The following is an 18,090-nucleotide window of genomic DNA, read 5'->3' as shown; positions in this document are numbered from 1 at the left end:
AGAGAGAGAGAGGGACACAGCGAGAGAGAGAGAGAGGGACACAGCGAGAGAGAGAGGATCACAGCGTGAGAGAGAGGGACACAGCGAGAGAGAGAGGGACACAGCGAGAGAGAGGGGGTCACAGCGAGAAAGAGAAGGACACAGCGAGAGAGAGAGAGGGACACAGCGAGAGAGAGAGAGGGACACAGCGAGAGAGAGAGGATCACAGCGTGAGAGAGAGGGACACAGCGAGAAAGAGAAGGACACAGCGAGAGAGAGAGAGGGACACAGCGAGAGAGAGAGAGGGACACAGCGAGAGAGAGAGAGGGACACAGCGAGAGAGAGAGGATCACAGCGTGAGAGAGAGGGACACAGCGAGAAAGAGAAGGACACAGCGAGAGAGAGAGAGGGACACAGCGAGAGAGAGAGAGGGACACAGCGAGAGAGAGAGAGGGACACAGCGAGAAAGAGAAGGACACAGCGAGAGAGAGAGAGGGACACAGCGAGAGAGAGAGAGGGACACAGCGAGAGAGAGAGGATCACAGCGTGAGAGAGAGGGACACAGCGAGAGAGAGGGGGTCACAGCGAGAAAGAGAAGGACACAGCGAGAGAGAGAGAGGGACACAGCGAGAGAGAGAGGATCACAGCGTGAGAGAGAGGGACACAGCGAGAGAGAGAGGGTCACAGCGAGAGAGAGAGGGTCACAGCGTGAGAGAGAGGGACACAGCGAGAGAGAGTGGGACACAGCGAGAGAGAGTGGGACACAGCGAGAGAGAGTGGGACACAGCGAGAGAGAGTGGGACACAGCGAGAGAGAGTGGGACACAGCGAGAGAGAGTGGGACACAGCGAGAGAGATGGACACAGCGATAGTGTGAGGGACACACCGAGAGTGAGGGGACAGAGAGAGCGAGGGGGACAGAGAGGGACACAGCGAGAGAGAGGGGGACACAGCGTGAGAGAGAGGGACACAGCGATAGTGTGAGGGACACACCGAGAGTGAGGGGACAGAGAGAGCGAGTAGGACTGAGAGGGCACAGCGAGAGAGAGGGGGTCACAGCGTGAGAGAGAGGGACACAGCGAGAGAGATGGACACAGCGATAGTGTGAGGGACACACCGAGTGATGGGACAGAGAGAGCGAGGGGGACAGAGAGGGACACAGCGAGAGAGAGGGGGACACAGCGAGAGAGACAGAGAGAGGGGGACACACAGAGAGAGAGGGATACAGAGAGGGACAGAGAGCGGTGGGCACACAGACAGAGTGAGGGACACACACACAGAAAGAGGTACACAGCGGGTCAGGATCCGAGGTTTCGGGGACGCGAGTGGGTCAGGATGTGAGGGTTAGGAGACATGAGGGTGTGATGGTGTGAGGGTGCCAGGACGTGAGGCAGTCAGGACATTGGGGTTATCAAACTGACCATTTTCATTGAATCAAAATTGTTTCATTATAAATTCTAATCTCAGGAATTGACATCAGAGGATCCCAGTGAAAAATCCCATTGAACCGCCTTGTCTAATAAAATGATGTTGTTGCCGATGACCCTGTATTGATTCAGGAATAAACTTTACATCTCACAGTGATAAAAAATCAAATTGAATCCATATTTATAGAGCAGCTCATTGGAGAAATCTGTCTGTGAACAACATGTAAAATATGAAGTGAAACTTTGCAATGAGCTTTGTTTTTGTGGCCAGCAATCTTCTCTCAAAATGGAGGCAGAAATGAAGTTGTGTTTAACTCACATTCTGGGACTGGGTTTGTGAAGGGGAGACAGCTGAACACGAACATACGGAGGTTGTTAGGGGTAATGATGATGGCCCCACCAGAGGGTGAAACGGAGATAGTAGTGGCGATGGATGCCGAGAAAGCATTTGATAGAGTGGAGTGGGATTATCTGTGGGAGGTGTTGAGGAGATTTGGGTTCGGAGAGGGGTATGTTAGATGGGTGCAGCTGTTGTATAGGGCCCCAGTGGTGAGTGTGGTCACGAATGGACGGGGATCGGCATATTTTCGGCTCCATAGAGGGACAAGGCAGGGATGTCCTCTGTCCCCATTACTGTTTGCACTGGCGATTGAGCCCCTGGCGATAGCGCTGAGAGGTTCCAAGGGATGGAGGGGAATACTTAGGGGAGGAGAAGAACACCGGGTATCTTTATATGCGGATGATCTGCTACTATATGTGGCGGATCCAGCGGAGGGGATGCCAGAAATAATGCGGATACTTGGGGAGTTTGGGGATTTTTCAGGGTATAAATTGAATATGGGGAAGAGTGAGCTGTTTGTGGTGCATCCAGGGGAGCAGAGTAGAGAAATAGAAGACCTACCGTTGAGGAAGGTAACAAGAGACTTTCGTTACCTGGGGATCCAGATAGCTAAGAATTGGGGCACATTGCACAGGCTAAACTTGACACGGTTGGTGGAACAGATGGAGGAAGATTTCAAGAGATGGGATATGGTAGCATTGTCAATGGCAGGGAGGGTGCAGGCGGTTAAGATGGTGGTCCTCCCGAGATTCCTCTTTGTGTTTCAGTGCCTCCCGGTGGTGACCACGAAGGCTTTTTCAAAAGGATAGAAAAGAGTATCATGGGTTTTGTTTGGGCCGGGAAGACTCCGAGAGTGAGGAAGGATTCTTACAGCGTAGTAGGGATAGGGGGGGGCTGGCACTACCGAGCCTAAGTGAGTATTATTGGGCCGCTAATATTTCAATGGTGAGTAAGTGGATGGGAGAGGAGGAAGGAGCGGCGTGGAAGAGATTAGAGAGGGCGTCCTGTAGGGGGACCAGCCTGCAGGCTATGGTGACAGCCCCATTGCCGTTCTCACCAAGGAACTATACCACGAGTCCGGTGGTGGTGGCTACACTGAAGATTTGGGGACAGTGGAGACGACATAGGGGAAAGACTGGAGCATTGGGGGGGTCCCCGATAAGAAACAACCATAGGTTTGCCCCGGGGGGGAATGGATGGGGGATATGGAATGTGGCAAAGAGCAGGAATAACGCAATTGAAAGATCTATTTGTGGATGGGAAGTTCGCGAGTCTGGGAGCGCCGACGGAGAAATATGGGTTGCCCCAAGGGAATGCATTCAGGTATATGCAACTGAGGGCTTTTGCGAGGCAACAAGTGAGGGAATTCCCGCAGCTCCCGACACAAGAGGTGCAGGACAGAGTCATCTCAAAGAAATGGGTGGGGGATGGTAAGGTGTCGGATATATATAGGGAAATGAGGGATGAAGGGGAGACTATGGTGGACGAACTAAAAGGGAAATGGGAAGAGGAGCTAGGGGAGGAGATCGAGGAGGGGCTGTGGGCAGATGCCCTAAACAGGGTAAACTCGTCGTCCTCGTGCGCCAGGCTAAGCCTGATTCAGTTTAAGGTATTACACAGGGCACATATGACTGGAACACGGCTCAGTAAATTTTTTGGGGTGGAGGATAGGTGTGCGAGGTGCTCGAGAAGCCCAGCGAATCATACCCATATGTTCTGGTCATGCCCGGCACTACAGGGGTTTTGGATGGGGGTGACAAAGGTGCTTTCGAAAGTAGTAGGAGTCCGGGTCGAACCAAGCTGGGGGTTGGCTATATTTGGGGTTGCACAAGAGCCGGGAGTGCAGGAGGCGAGAGAGGCCGATGTTTTGGCCTTTGCGTCCCTAGTAGCCCGGCGCAGGATATTGCTAATGTGGAAAGAAGCCAAGCCCCCGGGGGTGGAGACCTGGATAAATGATATGGCAGGGTTCATAAAGTTAGAGCGGATTAAGTTCGTCCTAAGGGGGTCGGCTCAAGGGTTCACCAGGCGGTGGCAACCGTTCGTCGAATATTTTGCGGAAAGATAGATGGGGGAAAAAAGAAGGCAGCAGCAGCAGCCCAGGACTTGGGGGGGGGGGGGGGGGGTGGGAGAGGGATGGGGGTGGGGTATAGCCTGTGACAAGGCAGTTGCCAATTAGGGCTAGCTTTCATTTTTGTTATTTAATATTTATTTATTTGTTGTTTTTTGTTTATATAAAAAAAGGTCATTATTATCTGTATTGTTATAATGTTGTGTAAAGGATGCACAATGTACTGTGTTGGTTGACCAGAAATTTTCAATAAAATATTTATTAAAAAAAAAACTCACATTCTGTGATTTCTTGCTGCTTTTTACTCATTCTATGGAAAGCCTTCCTCAGGTGACAGATGAATAGTCATTCCAAACATGCCAGAAATTCAGAGGGAAACAAATGTCAAACAAAGACAGAAATAACGACAGGTCAGAATCTGTTGTTGACTGCTGAATTAACATAACCATAGACAGGACAAGTGTCTTCCTTAGCAGACACAGGAAACACACCGAGGGGGACATTCCTCACAGGAAGTCGGGGGTGGGGTCTGCACACAGGTCACTGAGGAGATCTCAGTCCAAACTGTTTCCAATCATTTCCCAAATGTTTGACAATATTTGTGGCTCTTCCAAAATTCAAGATACTTTGTTGTCTGTATTCTGTGAATCCAGCTGTAAAATATCTTTACTTCAATGTCTTTTCCCCAACACTATCCCCATATCCCTTTATGTCAATGGGATTTAGAAATCAGTCAATTTCTGCTTTAAACTTAGTCAATATCTTTCCATCTTTGAGAGGGGAGAAATCACCAGGAATGTGGGATTTGATCTCCAGGGTTAGGTTGGAGAAACAGGGCTTGTTCAGGCCCTATTGAAGCAATCTCTCCTCCGAGGACAGTCCGGCAACCTCCCTATCAGCCGATTGACCCTCCGCTGCACTCCCTCTCTGGCAACTATATCCTTCCATGTTAGGGAGACCAAAAACTGTACACAGTACTCCAGGTGTGGTCTCACCAAGGCCCAGTATAACTGCAGTAAGACTTCTCCACTTCTGAACTCAAATCCCTCTTGCAATGAAGGCCAACATATCATTGGTCTTCTTAACTGCTTGCTGCACCCCCCTCTCCACTTTCAGCGACTGGTGTACAAGCTCCATTTGTACATCCACATTGCCCAACATATCACTGTTTAAATACGACTCTTTCCTTCAGTTATTGTTTGACACTAACTTGGACAACTGTCCGAATTGTCTCAGTGTTGTGCTCACATAAAATGGCCACCGTTAAGTAACTTAAAATGGCTGACTGCTGATCGTGGATTTGTTTAGACAGATTCCCAGAGAGAGAGATAGAGAGTTGCAGAGACAGAGAAGATGGGGAGATTAACAGAATACATTAATTCAAGATTCAGAATCTCCATCAAACACTGTTAGCCAAAGTACATCATGGGGTTAGATACAGATTACACATCCCTATAAACTGTCCCCAACAAACCCTCCCAGGGCAGCTACAGTACCATGGTATATACAGAGTAAAGCTTCCTCTACACTGTCCCCATCAAACACTCCCCAGGACAGGTACAGCACGTGGTTAGACACAGAGTAAGGCTCCCTCTACATTCTCCCCATCAAACACTCCCAGGACAGGTACAGGGCACTGATCTAAACACAGTAAAGCTGCCTCTACGCTGTCCACATCAAACACTCCCAGGGCAGATACAGTACGATGATATATTCGCACTAAAGCTCCCTCTGCACTGTACCCATCAAACACTCCCAAGTCAGATATCGCACTGGGTGAGATACAGAGTAACACTCCCTCTACACTGTCCCCATCAAACACTGCCTGGACAGGTACAGCACAGGGTTAGATACAGAGTAAAGCTCGCTCTACACTGTCCCCATCAAACACTCCCAGGACAGGTACAGCACGGGGTTAGATACAGAGTAAAGCTCCCTCCACACTGTCCCCATCAAACACTCCCAGGACAGGTACAGCACAGGGTTCAATACAGCGTAAAGCTCCCTCCACACTCTCCCCATCAAACACTCCCAGGACAGCACGGGGTTAGGTACAGAGTAAAGCTCCCTCTACACTGTCCCCATCAAACACTGCCTGGACAGGTACAGCACGGGGTTAGATACAGAGTAAGGTTTCCTCTACACTGTACCCATCAAACACTCCCAGGACAGGTACAGCACGGGGTTAGATACAGAGTAAAGCTCCCTCCACACTGTCCCCATCAAACACTCCCAGGACAGGTACAGCACGGGGTTCGATACAGCGTAAAGCTCCCTCCACACTCTCCCCATCAAACACTCCCAGGACAGCACGGGGTTAGGTACAGAGTAAAGCTCCCTCTACACTGTCCCCATCAAACACTGCCTGGACAGGTACAGCACGGGGTTAGATACAGAGTAAGGTTTCCTCTACACTGTCCCCATCAAACACTCCCAGGACAGGTACAGCACGGGGTTAGATACAGAGTAAGGTTTCCTCTACACTTTTCCATGATCACTCCCAAGACATGGCAGAGGTAGTACAACGTGGAAATCACCATCCCTGTGAATCGTCTGAACAGCGCTGTTGGATTGTGATACATTTCAATCAGAGCTCGCAGAACCATAGAATATACATTGCAGGAGCAGGCCATTTGGCCCATCGAGTCTGCACTGGCCCTCGGAGAGAGCACCCTACCCAAGCCCACGCCTCCACCAAATCCAAATAACCCCAGTAACACCACCTAACCTTTGGGCCACTCAGGGGCAATTTCGCACGGCCAACATCCCCTCTCATCCTTCTCGGCTCTGGTGAATACGGGCACAATCACAGAATCCCTACAATGCAGAAGGAGGCCATTCTGCCCATCAAATCTACGCCAACCCTCTGACACAGCACTCTATGTAAGCTCAGTCACCCGTCCTATCCCAATAACTCCTTAACCTAATCTAAACAATCTTTCTTGGACACTAAGGGGTAATTTAGCAGGACCATTCCACCTAGCCTGCACATCTTTGGACTGTGGAAGGAAACCGGAGCACCCGGAAGAAACCCACGCACGCACGGGAAGAAACTGCAAACTCCACATAATCAGTCACACAAGGCCGGAATTTAACCCGGGTCACTGGCACTGTGAGGCAGCAGTGCTAACCACTGTGCCACAGTCAAACCAATCTCTCCTTGTAGGACAGTCCGGGAAACTCCCTATCAGCCAATTGACCCTCCGCTGCACTCCCTCTCTGGCAACTATATCCTTTCTTAGTTAGTGAGACGAAACTGGACACAATACTCCAGGTGTGGTCTCACCAAGGCCTTGTGTAACTGCAGGAAGACATCTCCACGTCTGAACTCAAATCCCTCTTGCAATGAAGGCCAACATATCATTGGCCTTCTTAACTGCTTGCTGCACCCCCCTCTCCACTTTCAGTGACTGGTGTACAAGGACAGCCAGCTCCCTTTCTACATCCACATTCACCAACAAATCACTGTTTAAATCAGACACTTTCCATCAGGATTTTGTTATACCAACGTGTACAAATGTCAGAAATGACTGTGCTGTGCTCACCTAGAATGGCCACCATTAAGTAAATGGCTGACTGCTGATCGTGGATTTTGTTTTGACAATATTCCCAGACAGACAGAGAGAGAAGCAGAAACAGACAGATGGAGAAACTAATAGAAGACATTTATTGGAGATTTTGAAACTCCATCAAACATGACCAGTAAAGGTACATCATGGGGTAAGACACAGATTCCTCTACACTGTCCCTGGCAAACACTCCCAGGACAGGTACATCACGGGGTTACTTACGGAGTAAAGCTCCTCTGCACTGTCCCCATCAAACACTCCCAGCACAGGTACAGCACGGGGTTACATACGGAGTAAAGCTCCTCTGCACTGTCCTCATCAAACACTCCCAGCACAGGTACAAAACGGTGTTACATATCGAGCAGGGCTCTCTCTACACTGTTCCCATCAAACACACCCAGGACAGGTGCAGCACGGGGTTAGATACAGAATAAAGCTCCCTCTACACTGTCCCCATCAAACACTCCCAGGACAGGTACAGCACGGGGGTTAGATACAGAGTAAAGCTCCCTCTACACTGACCCCATCAAACACTCCGAGGACAGGTACAGCATGGGGGTAGATACAGAGTAAAGCTCCCTCTACACTGTCCCCATCAAACACTCCCAGGACAGGTACAGCACGGGGGTTAGAACATAGAACATAGAAAATACAGCACAGAACAGGCCCTTCGGCCCACGATGTTGTGCCGAACCTTTGTCCTAGATTAATCATAGATTATCATTGAATTTACAGTGCAGAACGAGGCCATTCGGCCCCCCCCCCCCCCACCCCGAGTCTGCACCGGCCCCCGGAAAGAGCATCCCACCCAAATTCAACACCTCCACCCAACACCAAGGGCAAGTTGGACATTAAGGGCAATTTATCATTGGCCAATTCACCTAACCCGCACATCTTTGGATTGTGGGAGGAAACCGGAGCACCCGGAGGAAACCCACGCAGACACGGGGAGGACGTGCAGACTCCGCACAGACAGTGACCCAAGCCGGAATCGAACCTGGGACCCTGGAGCTGTGAAGCAATTGTGCTATCCACAATGCTACCGTGCTGCCCTTGAGAACAAATAAATCTACACTATATCATTTAACCGTAATCCATGTACCTATCCAATAGCTGCTTGAAGGTCCCTAATGTTTCCGACTCAACTACTCCCACAGGCAGTGCATTCCATGCCCCCACTACTCTCTGGGTAAAGAACCTACCTCTGATATCCCTCCTATATCTTCCACCTTTCACCTTAAATTTATGTCCCCTTGTAATGGTTTGTTCCACCCGGGGAAAAAGTCTCTGACTGTCTACTCTATCTATTCCCCTGATCATCTTATAAACCTCTATCAAGTCGCCCCTCATCCTTCTCCGTTCTAATGAGAAAAGGCCTAGCACCCTCAACCTTTCCTCGTAAGACCTACTCTCCATTCCAGGCAACATCCTGGATGGTAAATCTTCTTTGCACCTTTTCCAAAGCTTCCACATCCTTCCTAAAATGAGGCCACCAGAACTGTACACAGTACTCCAAATGTGGCCTTACCAAAGTTTTGTACAGCTGCATCATCACCTCACGGCTCTTAAATTCAATCCCTCTGTTAATGAACGCGAGCACACCATAGGCCTTCTTCACAGCTCTATCCACTTGAGTGGCAACTTTCAAAGATGTATGAACATAGACCCCAAGATCTCTCTGCTCCTCCACATTGCCAAGAACTCTACCGTTAACCCTGTATTCCGCATTCATATTTGTCCTTCCAAAATGGACAACCTCACACTTTTCAGGGTTAAACTCCATCTGCCACTTCTCAGCCCAGCTCTGCATCCTATCTATGTCTCTTTGCAGCCGACAACAGCCCTCCTTACTATCCACAACTCCACCAATCTTCGTATCGTCTGCAAATTTACTGACCCACCCTTCAACTCCCTCATCCAAGTCATTAATGAAAATCACAAACAGCAGAGGACCCAGAACTGATCCCTGCGGTACGCCACTGGTAACTGGGATCCAGGCTGAATATTTGCCATCCACCACCACTCTCTGACTTCTATCGGTTAGCCAGTTCGTTATCCAACTGGCCAAATTTCCCACTATCCCATGCCTCCTTACTTTCTGCATAAGCCTACCATGGGGAACTTTATCAAATGCCTTACTAAAATCCATGTACACTACATCCACTGCTTTACCTTCATCCACATGCTTGGTCACCTCCTCAAAGAATTCAATAAGATTTGTAAGGCAAGACCTACCCCTCACAAATCCGTGCTGACTATCCCTAATCAAGCAGTGTCTTTCCAGATGCTCAGAAATCCTATCCTTCAGTACCCTTTCCATTACTTTGCCTACCACCGAAGTAAGACTAACTAGCCTGTTATTCCCAGGGTTATCCCTAGTCCCTTTTTTGAACAGGGGCACGACATTCGCCACTCTCCAATCCCCTGGTACCACCCCTGTTGACAGTGAGGACGAAAAGATCATTGCCAACGGCTCTGCAATTTCATCTCTTGCTTCCCATAGAATCCTTGGATATATCCCGTCAGGCCCGGGGGACTTGTCTATCCTCAAGTTTTTCAAAATGCCCAACACATCTTCCTTCCTAACAAGTATTTCCTCGAGCTTACCAATCTGTTTCACACTGTCCTCTCCAACAATATCGCCCCTCTCATTTGTAAATACAGAAGAAAAGTACTCGTTCAAGACCTCTCCTATCTCTTCAGACTCAATACACAATCTCCCGCTACTGTCCTTGAACGGACCTACCCTCGCTCTAGTCATTCTCATATTTCTCACATATGTGTAAAAGGCCTTGGGGTTTTCCTTGATCCTACCCGCCAAAGATTGTTCATGCCCTCTCTTAGCTCTCCTAATCCCTTTCTTCAGCTCCCTCCTGGCTATCTTGTATCCCTCCAATGCCCTGTCTGAACCTTGTTTCCTCAGCCTTACATAAGTCACCTTTTTCCTCTTAACAAGACATTCAACCTCTCTTGTCAACCATGGTTCCCTCACTCGACCATCTCTTCCCTGCCTGACAGGGACATACATATGAAGGACACGTAGCAACTGTTCCTTGAACAAGTTCCACATTTCACTTGTGTCCTTCCCTGCCAGCCTATGTTCCCAACTTATGCACTTCAATTCTTGTCTGACAAAGTAAAGCTCCCAGTGCACTGTCCCCATCAAACACTCCCAGGACAGGTACAGCACAGGGTCAGATACAGAGTAAAGCTCCCTCTACACTGTCCCCATCAAACATGCCCCGGACAGGTACAGCACGGGGTTAGATACAGAGTAAAGCTCCCTCTACACTGTCCCCATCAAACATGCCCCGGACAGGTACAGCACGGGGTTAGATACAGAGTAAAGCTCCCTCTACACTGTCCCCATCAAACATGCCCCGGACAGGTACAGCACGGGGTTAGATACAGAGTAAAGCTCCCTCAACACTGTCCCCGTCAAACACTCCCAGGACAGGTACAGCACGGGGTCAGATACAGAGTAAAGCTCCCTCTACACTGTCCCCATCAAACATGCCCCGGACAGGTACAGCACGGGGTTAGATACAGAGTAAAGCTCCCTCAACACTGTCCCCGTCAAACACTCCCAGGACAGGTACAGCACGGGGTCAGATACAGAGTAAAGCTCCCTCTACACTGTCCCCATCAAACACACCCAGGACAGGTACAACACGGGGTCAGATACAGAGTAAAGCTCCCTCTACACTGTCCCCATCAAACACTCCCAGGACAGGTACAACACGGGGTCAGATACAGAGTAAAGCTCCCTCTACACTGTCCCCATCAAACATGCCCCGGACAGGTACAGCACGGGGTTAGATACAGAGTAAAGCTCCCTCAACACTGTCCCCGTCAAACACTCCCAGGACAGGTACAGCACGGGGTCAGATACAGAGTAAAGCTCCCTCTACACTGTCCCCATCAAACACACCCAGGACAGGTACAGCACGGGGTCAGATACAGAGTAATGCTCCCTCTACACTGTCCCCAGCAAACACTCCCAGGACAGGTACAGCACGGGGTCAGATACAGAGTAAAGCTCCCTCTACACTGTCCCCAGCAAACACTCCCAGGACAGGTACAGCACGGGGTTAGATACAGAGTAAAGCTGCCCCGACACTGTCCCCATCAAACACTCCCAGGACAGGTACAGCACGGGGTTAGATACAGAGTAAAGCTCCCTCTACACTGTCCCCATCAAACACTCCCAGGACAGATACAGCACGGGGTTAGATATCGAGCAGGGCTCTCTCTACACTATACTGTTTACATTTTCTCACATCAGGGGCGGGGGGTCGGAGAATCGCCGGGGGCTGGCGTGAATCCCGCCCCTGCTGGTTGCCGAAGTCTCCGGCACCGGAGATTCGGCAGGGCGGGAATCGCGCCGCGCCGGTTGGCGGGCCCCCCTGCTCGATTCTCCAGCCCGGATGGGCCGAAGTCCCGCCGCTAAAATGCCTGTCCCGCCAGCGTAAATTGAATCACCTACCTTACTGGCGGGACAAGGTGGCGCGGGCGGGCTCCGGGGTCCTAGGGGGGGGCGCGGGGCGATCTGGCCCCGGGGGGTGCCCCCACGGTGGCCTGGCCCGCGATCGGGGCCCACCGATCCGCGGGCGTGCCTGTGCCGTGGGGGCACTCTTTCCCTTCTGCCTCCGCCACGGTCTCCACCATGGCGGAGGCGGAGGAGACTCCCTCCACTGCACAAGCATGGGAAACTGTCAGCGGCCGCCGACGCTCCCGCGCATGCGCCGCCCGGAGATGTCATTTCCGCGCCAGCTGGCGGGGCACCAAAGGCATTTTCTGCCAGCTGGCGGGGCGGAAATTCCTCCGGCTCCGACCTAGCCCCTCAATGTTGGGGCTCGGCCCCCAAAGATGCGGAGCATTCCGCACCTTTGGGGCGGCGCGATGCCCGTCTGATTTGCACCGTTTTGGGTGCCAGTCGGCAGACATCGTGCCGTTTCCGGAGAATTTCGCCCCACAATTGCTTCTTTTCCAATTCCCTTTAATTCTGTGCCATCTCGTTCTTGAGCTTCTTAATAGTGGGATCCGTTTCTCCCTGTCTACTCTGTCCGGCACCCCCAAGAATTTGAACATCTCTATCAAATCTCCTCTTGGCCATTTCTCTGTGTGGAGAACAGACCCAACCTCTCCAATCTAACCTCATCACTGAAGTGTCTCATTCCTGAACCATTCTTGTGAACCTCCTCTGCACCCGCTCCAGTGTGTTCACACTCTTCCTACCATGTGGCATCCAGAACTGTCCACAATATTCCAGCTGAGTCTAACTCGTGTCTTGTATAACTTCAGCCTTACCTCCTCGCTCTTGTACCAATGCGGAAAATACTGAGCAGGTCAGGCAGCATCTGTGGAGAGAGAAATAGAATCTTGGACCAGGGCGACTGGCAGATAGACAGATAGAGAAAAGTCCACACACAGTAACACACTTACCCTCACACAGACACCCTGCTCTAAATCAGATAGAAAATGCGGCAGATCACTTCTCCATCAGTAAATGGAAGGAGATTAATTGGATTTCTCTTCAAAAATACCAGCTCACATTTAAAAAGAATGGGTGGGTGGGAGGGTTGGTGCTTCCCAATCTTTTGTATTGTTATTGGGCGGTGAATTTGGAGAAGATTGGGCAATGGTGGGGAGAGGAAGAAGCGGAATGGGTACAGGTGGTGGAAGCATCGTGTAAAGGGGCTAGTTTGCAGACTTCCGCTGCGGCTCCGCTCCCATTTCCCCCGGGGAGGTTTACACAAAGCCCGGTGCTGGCATCTTCCTTCAACATCTGGAGCAAGCGGAGACGCCATTTTGGTTTGGTAAACTTGACGGTGCGAGCCCCTATTTATGGAAACCCCCGATTCACCCCGGCGGCAAGACTGGATACAATATTTAAACAGTGGCATAAAGCTGGGCTGAGACAGGTTAAAGACTTGTTGTTGGAAAGTAGATTTGAAGAATTGAGGGAGAAACATAAAATGCAGAGGGAGGTGAAGTTTAATTATCTTCAATGATGAAACTTGGTGAAAAAGGAGTTGTCCTCATTCGTTTGCCTACCAGAGAACAAGGTGCTGGATAAATTGCTCCTCCCAGCTAAGTTGGTGATGGGAGAATTACTAACATTTACAGGTGGCTGATGGACAGAAAGAAAGCAGCGATTGAAGAGATGAAACAAAAGTGGAAGGAAGAGTTGGATGTGGCGTTGGAATGGGAACGATGGAGTGAGATTATACCAGGGTCAATGCGACATCTTCATGTGCTCTGATGGGCTTGATACAATTCAAGGATGTACACAGGGGCCATATGACACAGGAACGAATGAGCAGATTCTTCACAGAGGAAGAAGATAAATGTGAGAGTGTAAAGGAGGACCAGTTAACCATGTCCACATCTTCTGGTCACGTCCACAATTCGTGGGCTTCTGGCTCTCGCTATTTAAAACACAAACAAAAGTTGTGGAGGTGGAAATATTACTGGGACCACATGAGGCAATTTCTGGGGTGTCGGAAGTACCGGGACTAATAGATGGGGACGGGGCCGATGTGGTGGCCTTTGCCACATTGATCGCCCGGAGGCTAATTTTATTGGAAGGGAAGTCAGAAGATCCGCCAAAAATATCAACATGGTTGAGGGATATTGCGGAATTCCTTAAACTTGAGAAACTAAAGTTAGCCCTTTGTGGCTCAGATGTGGGTTTCTGGACGTGATGGAAGCTGTTCTTGTCTCTATTTACAGATCTGTTTGTTGCCAGTGGGTAAGGGGAGGGAACAGGGGGAAAGGTTTAATGGAAATCAAGGAATAAATGTCAAATGAGGAGAATAGTATTTTGTTTGTGTTGTGACTGACTGATTGTTTGTATGTTGTTATGTCCGTCCTCATGGGAATGAAAATATTTTCAAAACACACAGTGACCACACTTATTAAAAAGTAGCTCGCGGACTGCAAAATGTTTGAAGGTCATGAGTTAAAAGTCTTAAACTTAAACGTGGGAATGAGGGAGTTAAAAACATAGAAAATACAGCACAGAACAGGCCCTTCGGCCCACGATGTTGTGCCAAACCTTTGTCCTAGATTAATTCATCCTTTCCACAGGGGATGTGGGGGAATTTTCCACCATGATCATCACATTTCTGATTGTGGAATCTTACTGTGCAATCAATATGCCTGATGTCAATTTGTACATGTTCAAGTAGAAAGAGAGAAAGCAATCCACCTTCAGAGACTCTGAACTTAATTTTGAAAGTGCCACCGTTTTTGGGCTCTTCCTGTGCACAAGCTGCCTGCAGAATTCCCCAAATTAAAAACAAGGTGAGAGTGGAGAGTGAGGGGCGAGTGAACAGAAAGCAGTTGGGGTTATCAAACTGACTGTTTTCATTGAATCCAAATTGTTTCATTATAAATTCTAACCTCAGGAATTGACATCAGTGGATTTCAGTGAAAAATCCCATTTAACCTCCTTGTCTAATAAAAAGATGTTGTTGCCGATGACCCTGTATTGATTGAGGAATAAGCTTTACATCTCAGTGAGAAAAAATCAAATTGAATCCAAATTTATAGAGCAGCTCATTGAAAAAATCTGTCTGTGAACAACATGTAAAATATGAAGAGAAACTTTAAAATGAGCTTTGTTTTTGTGGCCAGGAATTTCTCTTAAACACCCATCAAACACTCCCAGGACAGGTACAGCACGGGGTTAGATAAAGAGTAATGCTCCCTCTACACTGTCCCCATCAAACACTCCCAGGACAGGTGCAGCACGTGGTTAGATGCAGAGTAAAGATCCCTCTACACTGTCCCCATCAAACACTCCCAGGACAGGTGCAGCACGTGGTTAGATGCAGAGTAAAGGTCCCTCTACACTGTCCCCATCAAACACTCCCAGGACAGGTACAGCACGGGGTTAGATAGAGCGTAAAGCTCCCTCTACACTGTCCCCATCAAACACTTCCAGGACAGGGACAGCATGGGGTTAGATAGAGCGTAAAGCTTCCTCTACAATGTCCCCAACAAACATTCCCAGGACAGGTACAGCACGGGGTTAGATACAGAGTAAAGCTCCCACTGCACTGTCCCCAACAAACATTCCCAGGACAGGTACAGCACGGGGTTAGATACAGAGTAAAGCTCCCTCTACACTGTCCCCATCAAACACTCCCAGGACAGGTACAGCACGGGGTCAGATACAGAGTAAAGCTCCCACTACACTGTCCCCAACAAACACTCCCAGGACAGGTACAGCACGGGGTCAGATATCGAGCAGGGCTCTCTCTACACTATACTGTTTCCATTTTCTCACATCAGGGGCGGGGGGTCGGAGAATCGCCAGGGGCTGGCATGAATCCCGCCCCTGCTGGTTGCCGAAGTCTCCGGCGCCGGATATTTGGCGGGGGCGGGAATCGCGCCGCGCCGGTTGGCGGGCCCCCCTGCTCGATTCTCCAGCCCGGATGGGCCAAAGTCCCGCCGCTAAAATGCCTGTCCCGCCGGCGTAAATTGAACCACCTACCTTACCGGCGGGACAAGGCGGCGCGGGCGGGCTCCGGGGTCCTGGGGGGGGGGCGCGGGGCGATCTGGCCCCGGGGGGTGCCCCCACGGTGGCCTGGCCCGCGATCGGGGCCCACCGATCCGCGGGCGGGCCTGTGCCGTGGGGGCACTCTTTCCCTTCTGCCTCCGCCACGGTCTCCACCATGGCGGAGGCGTAGGAGACTCCCTCCACTGCACATGCGTGGGAAACTGTCAGCGGCCGTTGACGCTCCCGCGCATGCGCCGCCCGGAGATGTCATTTCCGCGCCACCTGGCGGGGCACCAAAGGCATTTTCTGCCAGCTGGCGGGGCGGAAATTCCTCCAGCGCCGACCTAGCCCCTCAATGTTGGGGCTCGGCCCCCAAATCTCTTGTACCAATGCGGAAAATACTGAGCAGGTCAGGCATCATCTGTGGAGAGAGAAATAGAACCTTGGACCAGGGTTAGATACAGAGTAAAGCTCCCTCCACACTGCCCCATCAAACACACCCAGGACAGGTATAGCACGGGGTTAGATACAGAGTAAAGCACCCTCTACACTGTCCCCATCAAACATTCCCAGGACAGGTACAGCACGGGGTTAGATACACAGTAAAGATCCCTCTACACGGTTCCCATCAAATACTCCCAGGAGAGGTACATAGGTACAGGAATGGGCCATTCACCTGATCGAGCCTGCCTTAACGACTCGACCACCTCAACCAATAACCTATTTTAATAATCCGATACAAAGTCCTGGATCAATTTATTTCCCAGCAGCATCAGTCGCTGTAAATGCTGCTCTACACTGTGTCAGAAATATTACTGCATTAGGGAATGTCATTGTGAATATTACCTTGTGATATATAACCGTTCTCATCCATATCTCTATTGAGAACACATTAGCTCCTTTCCCAGTGATCACTGCAGTTGACCCCGTCACTGTTTATACTGTAAGCTCTTGTCCCAGTTAATACTACATTACACCATACTGCTGTGGACACTACAATTAACCCTTTTGGAGTGCTGACTACCATGTACCCAGGGTAAGAGCCTGTGGGACTACCATGTATAATAATCTTTATTGTCACAAGTAGGCTTACATTAACACTGCAATGAAGTTACTGTGAAAAGCCCCTAGTCGCCACATTCCGGCGCCTGTTCGGGTACACAGAGGGAGCATTCAGAATGTCCAAATTACCTAACAGCACGTCTTTCAGACTTGTGGGAGGAAACCGGAGCTCCAGGAGGAAAACCACGCAGACACAGGGAGAACATGCCGGGAATCGAACCCGGGACCCTGGAGCTGTGAAGCCACAGTGCTACCCACTGTGCTACTGTGCCGCGTAATGAGTCACACACACAACCTCCCACCACCCAAGACACACAAACACGTGTACAGACAAACACAAACTCACACACAGACACAAACTCAGACAGGCTGGGTCAATACATCTTTCAAATGGAGCGAGATCCATTCTCCACCTTTAACTTGGAGAGGTGTATCTGGCCTGTGTGTGACCCAAGTCACACACTGACTCTGAACATCCTCACAACAGCTTGTGGACAGACTTTTCTAAAGTACTTGTCATAACCTTTGGGTATCACAAACTGCTTCACAGGCAATGGAGTCCTTTTGAAATCTAGTCAGTGGTAATTTAGGAAATGGACCAGCGAATTTCAGAGAGACACACAGAAACAGGATGAGATTGTGCTGTACATGTTTCACAGCTGACACTGAGACACACACGAGATGTACAATATCAATTATTATTCTGAAGCACGTGATTAAATCACCCTTAAACTAAATTCCAGTGTTTCAGAGTAAAGCTTTATCTGCACTGTCCATCAAACACTCACAACCCAAATACTGTCTGGGCTTAAATACAAAGTCAAAATCCCTCTGTCCTGAACTAGGAATTTTTCATTGCAGATAGTTATTTTTATTTTTTGGAAAAGCAGAACTCAAATTGCACCGAATCCCAGGGTGGACTCTTGTTTATTTCAGCCCTTCACATTTAAACATGAAGTTTAAGCTCCGATTACAGATGTCTGCTTGTCTCTGCTTGTATATTCTCTGTTATTGTTGTTTTGTCATTTGTCTGAAGTATTTGAATAATAGGCCTTGGTTAATCAATCCTTTCTCTCAGCACATGGAAGTTGTGAATCTTCAAGGCTGTCAGTCTGATCTAGATAACAAAAAGCTACA

The 18,090-nt window shown here is 49.7% G+C and overlaps 1 long non-coding RNA gene across 1 annotated transcript in view; it reads right to left on the bottom strand.

The window, feature by feature from the left end:
* LOC140418189 (uncharacterized) overlaps positions 1–14,829 on the bottom strand; it is a 127,004-nt gene extending 112,175 nt beyond the window's left edge. Inside the window, exons 1-2 of the long non-coding RNA XR_011944814.1 lie at positions 14,790–14,829; positions 12,693–12,742 (exon numbers count right to left, since the gene is read on the bottom strand). This is a non-coding gene — a long non-coding RNA (uncharacterized lncRNA). The remainder of the gene's footprint in view (positions 1–12,692; positions 12,743–14,789) is intronic.
* Positions 14,830–18,090: the final 3,261 nt, after the last annotated feature.

The sequence above is a fragment of the Scyliorhinus torazame genome, chromosome 5, assembly GCF_047496885.1.
Source record: "Scyliorhinus torazame isolate Kashiwa2021f chromosome 5, sScyTor2.1, whole genome shotgun sequence".
Classification (NCBI taxonomy): domain Eukaryota; kingdom Metazoa; phylum Chordata; class Chondrichthyes; order Carcharhiniformes; family Scyliorhinidae; genus Scyliorhinus; species Scyliorhinus torazame.
Note: the sequence above shows the minus strand (reverse complement) of the source record. Positions and strands in the feature narration are given on the sequence as shown.